This window comes from Meriones unguiculatus, chromosome 8 (genome assembly GCF_030254825.1).
Source record: "Meriones unguiculatus strain TT.TT164.6M chromosome 8, Bangor_MerUng_6.1, whole genome shotgun sequence".
NCBI classification, from domain to species: Eukaryota; Metazoa; Chordata; class Mammalia; order Rodentia; family Muridae; genus Meriones; species Meriones unguiculatus.
The window spans coordinates 14,100,836-14,107,204 of record NC_083356.1 but is presented as its reverse complement, the minus strand read 5'-3'; positions in this window follow the sequence as shown (position 1 = coordinate 14,107,204).

The window sequence follows — 6,369 nt, the reverse complement described above, 5'->3', positions numbered from 1 at the left end:
TTGGCAATCCCCAACAGCTTCCACCCACTCGCAAATGGTAAAGTAAAAAGTAAAGGTACACAGCCTGAGCCCTCAGGGAAGGTTAGACACCCACGCTCTACGAGACATCCACGGACACACACACACCTACACACACACACACTCACAAATCAAACTCATAACCACAGGCAGAATTCAAATTCTCTACTCTCCCTTTTCATAAGTGGTAACATCATATATATTCTATGCTTTGCTGTTTTTGCTTAAAGTTCAGCATGGAGATATTTCTATGTCATGTATAAAAAGCTTCTAGCAACGTTCACCAGCTGTGGGGTTCAGTCGCATGAATGCTCTGTAATTTATATAATCAGCCGCTATTGGTGGACATTTGGGTCATTTCTGGCAATTAACGTTTACCAACCATGCTGAGATGAACAATCTAGCTCCTGTATCATATCTTATATGTGAGTCTAACTGTAGCCCTGATAAATACAAATGCAATCACAAGCCAAAATGGAAATTCAAATAAAGATCAGAGAGAGTGGACGTTTTAAAACATCTCAGGAGACTCTAAAACGTTGGAGGGGAGATGCTAGAAAAAGGGGGAATGTCTGTAAAGTGTCATTCGTGGGAGTAAAGTCATGTAACGGGGAGATACAGGTTCTCAAGGGTCACACACACAGGAATGAAAAGAGAATGCCACGGAGAGATGTTAGCATCACATGTAACAGTAAAAATTCAATAATAGTTAGGGCTTGAGAGATGGCTCAGTGGTTAAGAGCTCTTACAGTTCTTGCCAAGGACCCAAGTTCAGTTCCTGGGACCCATGTGGGATGGTTCAGAACTACCAGTTCCAGGGGATCTGGTGCACTTGCATTTATGTCACATAGAGAGAGAGAGAGAGACACTTAAAATCACCCAAAGAAGTAGTTTCTAAGGGAGAAATCCCAGTGTTCTAATGAATCATCTAAGTATTGGGAATGTGATAAGAAAATACAGTGAGTAATAGGCATAACAAACAAAGAAAACAATGGAATCCCACACACCTATCTGCAGGGGACCCTGTGAAATCCACACCCTATAAAAATTACCTGTGAAAAGCAAACCCACAAAAGCAAGTCTTTGTGTGGAGACAGAGAAACAAGGGAAAACCAAGGTTCTAAGAGTGCAGAGGAGGGACACGGGCTCATCACATGGACTGTCTGAAGAAAACATTAGCACATCAGAGATAAAGAAAAAAGCACTTCCCGCTTGAAAGCAAGTTAGCAGGAGCTGGGGAGATGGCCCTGTCAGTAAAGTGCTTGCCATGTAAGGGTTAGGGCTTGTGTTCAAGCCCCAGCACCCTTGTAAAACAGTTGGGTGTGCTTCTGGTCTGAGCACTGGGGAAAAGGAGACAGGAGCATCCCAGAGCTCTCTGGCCAGGCTGTAGCCTATTTGATGAGCACAAAGAAACCAAAAAATTTGTAACTTCTGGCCTACAGACAGACACAGACACACAGACTCACAAAGTTAAGTAACAAAACTAATGAGAAAGTCATGGTTGCAATACTGACCGACACGCAAGGGGACAGACATAGACAAAGTGAAGCAGATGCTATGAAATTGCTTTACAGGCTATGTACAGAAGGGTGGGAGCTCCCACTCACTCTTCCAAGAAGTTCAGAGTCAATGACAGCTGCCTGGTCGAAATCTCGTTATCACCCTCAAACAACAGATCTCCTACCCGGGCTCCTGTGAGAAACTCGTGGTCCCACAACGCTCTTAGTATGTGGCAAATGTGTGATTCTCACAGCAAAAGCTGTGAGAAATGAGGGAACTCCCGGAAGCAGGCCCGTGATGAGACTTCTCCAGATGCTCCGCTCCAAGGCTGATCTGTGTGATGAAGAGCAAAGTGGACAGGGACGCAAGGAGTCTCACCAAATGCCACCAAATTGACTCACAACACACAGCCGCCCTCCCTTCCCACCGGATGCTGAGAACTCAGCTGGTGAACATCTTCAGAAAGGAGCAACTGGCTGGTTCCCAGGAACTGGTTGCAGATGCTGATTATATGCTCATCTGGGATCAAAACCTTCTTGTAATAACGGAAAGTCAAATCTGAGGGCTGAAGAGATGGTTCAGATGTTAAGAGCTCTGGCTGCTGCTCTTGCAGAAGATCTGGGTTCAATTCCCAAAACACACATGATGGATCACAACTGTCTGTGACACCAGTTCCTGGAGATCTGATGGCCTCTTCTGGCCTCTGAGTGCATCACACACATATGTAGTGCACAGACAGACAGACAGACACACAGGAAAACAGCCATGGTTGTTGTAGTAAATAAAAAGGTGGGTGTTGGGCTATATATCATTTATTTTTTTACGATTGTTATGGTGGTATTATTTAACTTGTTATTATAAATAATAAGATATAGATATTTGTTACGTTTTATAATTGTCTTATTTATTTTAGTCTGGGCAGATAATTTCATCATCCATTTCCCAGCCCCCATTTAATGTGATTTGTTTTAATTATTTTTATCTGGGTTAACTTCCATCCATAATTTTAAGGTATTTGTTTATATTTCATTTTGGTGGGTTATTTTTTTCACTAATGTCATCCTTGCACATATGCATAAAATAAAATCATTTTAAAAATTCAAGGTGAAAACTCTGTTAGCCAACATGACTCGACAACAAAATTCAGAATTAATATAAAAAAAAGCACAAAGTAGATTAAGTGCTTGAAAAGTAAGACATCTATTCCTAGATATTCTTTGAATCAAAGAGTTGATCAAGAAAGAAATGATAATGTGCTAGAAAACTCCGGAAAGGAGGGCACTTCACACCAAAACGAGCTGGGTACTTGCAACATTCCCTGACAGAAGGAAATGAAAAGGAGTTTGGTATTGGGCTAAATGTGTTGAGAAAATGGAAAAATGAACTCAAAGAATAAAAGCAGTGTATTTAATAAACATGAAAGCCCCAAAGATAAAACATAAACAAACAAACAAAAACCCAGAATGCATGGCTTAATCCAAATTCTATTCTTTGAAGTTAAATCTTTGTGAGTTAATTACAGGATGAAGAAGAAAGAGAAACAGAAGGGGTGGAGACAGACACCGAGGGAATGGAGAATGACCACGTGAAAAGATTAAGACAGTTATATGGAAATTGTGTATCTAACTCTACGGCAACGTATTAGTAAACTCAGAAAAGCAGATAATTTCTCAGAAATAAAAAAAAATTCAAAAATATGTCCCAGGGGCTAGTGAGATGGCTCTACAGGTAAAGGTTGGGTCATGGCCTAAGCAGCCATGTTTGATCCCTAGAATCCACATAAAGGCAGAAGAAGAGGACTGACTTGTTCTCTGACTTTCATACACAAGCTGTGGCGTGCAAGCCCCCGCACAAGTAATTGTTTTGTAATAATGTGTCCCAGAAATGGAAGACTGGCTTGCCCAGTTGTCAAAAAAATATTAAAAGTCTGATCAGTTATTGAAACAGATCACTAAGATTAGATATATTCAAAGAGAATGTCATGTAATCTTTGAGGGAATAACAGATTAATCTATGTCATTTAAAAATAGTCCAGGACTTAGAAAGCACTTAGCAACACCATCCTTTGGTTGTTTTGTGATCCTAGCTTGAAAACCGAACTGAAAAAAAAAAAGATACAATAAAATTATTAAAACTGCCCAAATCATTCATGAGAAAAGATACAAAATTCTATTTGAAATTAGTGTCAGTTAATTTATCAAAAGTATCCCTAATAACTTATTATGAGCAAACATGGCTCGTGGGAGTGTGTCACCTCTGGCCTTCCAGGTCTCATTAGCATGGAGTAACTGATGGCTGCATCAGGACACTGTCCTCAACAAGATCCCATGCTCAGAGCACATTTTGAATCTACTGGAAAAAGAAAGCAAGAACTCTAAGTCAGAATCCAAATGCACAGAATAAAGGTCTTCCCTCCAAAGACAAACAACCATGGGGTTCTTACATCAGCAAAGGAAGGGAAAGGCATTTGGAAAGTCTGTGAGGTCATAGCAGGCTGCATTGAGGGTCTGTAGAAGGTGATGCCTGTGCCTAGAAAGCATGCACCTGTTCCAGCAAGCACAGCCGAGGGTCTCGGCGCAGCCAAGAGCTCAGCCCAGACGCATAAACCAGTCAGCTGTGGTCCATCAGCTTTGCAGAGGACAAGAGAGGTCCGAATGGGATGTGGTGGGAAAGACTTTTCTCTGTCCTTCAGACTGATGGCTTGCATTTTGTGGTTTCTCTCTGAGTTAGATTTGGGTCAGAAAGAGAACTGTTTTGATGGAGCTGTATTTGTGGAGCTAAGATCATTTCCAGCAGTCCTTCTTTAGGGACTAATCAGGAAGTTTAGGCCATGGACTCAAGGCACCAATTCCGTTCATGTCTGGACTATGCAGCTGGCATTTCAAATCTGCTCACACTCATTTACTCTCAGACTCTGCAAATAATAGTCTTTGGAGACAGTCAGTTCTCTCCTTGTGGACTGACCCTGGCAAGAGTCCCCTGAACCTCAGGTGAAGTCATAGAATAGTACCCACGATGTGTGCTGTCAATGAGCATTCAGAATCCTGCTTTGGACTCATTATTTTCCGTATTTGATACATACTCTGCCTTTAAAAAAAAAAAAAAAAAAAAAAAAAAAAAAACAACAACTTGTATTTTCCTTGGTGAAGATCAAGATTCTCACCCTTCATATGAGATCAGTTTTGAGTTGTTATATAAACTGGGTCACAGTAGAGCAGATTTGCTGTCACTCTCCCCGCAGGAAGACCATGACTCCTCAGTGATTCCCATCCGTAGTACTGATTGGCACTCTGCCTCTGGTGAGCTAATGTACACACTGTGTATGATAGGGTTGTCAGCCTTGCAGTGCTGTCCTACAGCCCCAGAGTGGCAACGGCCAAAATCTAGCCACGTGGCCCTGTCTGTACCCTCTGCCAGAGCACTTAGGTTGCAATAGTCTTATCTCCTGCCGCACAAGAGAAAGATGGATCCAGGTCATCTTCAAGACTGTGGTCACTTGATCAGACCACAGGCCCTCTGAATTAACCTCATTCTCACACAGACAAGTGTCCTGGTTCTTCAGCAGACTCCTCGGAGCCCTGTCAAAGATGGCATTTCTGCCCCCTAGTTCTCAGCCATCACTGAAGATTCCTGAAGTAACCCCAGGTTTTCTGCTGCCAAGTCAAGTGGGGAATGATGAAGTATTGATTCCACCATCACAAAGAGAACACAGAGTTCCCAGCTCATCAGTTTTTGACTAGAAAGATGACTGAGGTCTTGGATCAAAAAAGCTTGGAGGCTAAGGAAAGGAGGGGCAGTGTGGGAGCCCTTGCCCACCCAAGCAGAGTCTAGCATCAATAGGGGGCAGAGGAGATGGCTCACTGAGTAACAAGCTTGCTGTTCAACTGTAAGCACAGGTATTCTGATCCTCAGCCCAGGCAAACATTGGAGGACCCCACCTGAAATCCTAGTGGTCAGGACACGGAGTCTGGGGTCCCTGGAGCAAGCTGGCTAGACAGTTGGTTGTGTCGATTACTCTCAGCTCAAGCGAGATACCCCATCTCAGGGTATAAGGTGCAAAATAATCATCAAGGAAGGTACCCAATGTTAACCTCTGGCCTTCACATGCACAAACATATGTACACACAGAGAGAGAGAGACAGAGACAGAGACAGAGACAGAGACAGAGGTATGCTGTTTTGTATGGTTTAGAGAAAGATCAACATTACAACAGTAATGCTTCTGGTTTTAAATGAATGATTTATCAAGTGCTTGGCAAGCAAAGGTGACAGGGTAAACAGCAAGTAGCAAATAGAAAGAAGAAGAAGCTTCCTATTAAAGTGTCATCAAAAGTGCACTCATGATGCACTCATGATGAACCAACAGGGAAATCCCCATTGAGGCAGCCACTGGAGTTCCCCATAGAGAGCCATGGCAGAGCAGAGAGTCTCCTCAAGGGAAGACCCCAAGTAAAATAGCAACAGAATGGTAACAGCACCAAACTGGGGACTTAAAAAACATCCAAGAGAAACTAACTGGGAAAACTGAGGCAGCCAGCTGGAGTCCCAGAATGAAAGAGTCCTGGTGGAGAGTTTCTTCTGTCTTCTGCAAGGATGAGCTTCCAATTATCCCCACTGTAGGCATCTTTTAAAATTACTTTTACGTTTTAAATTAGCATGCAAGGTACTGGATATCATTATGGCATTTTTAAACAAAGTGTGTTTTTGTGAATCTCCTTCACCCTCATCTTCCCAACCTCCTACCACCCTTGATTCCCAAAGTCTCTTTTCCTCTTTCAGGTCCCATGTGTCCTTTTCCCGGCACTAAGCTGTAAGTATTTTTATGCTGTGGGACAAACAATAGCAACATCAG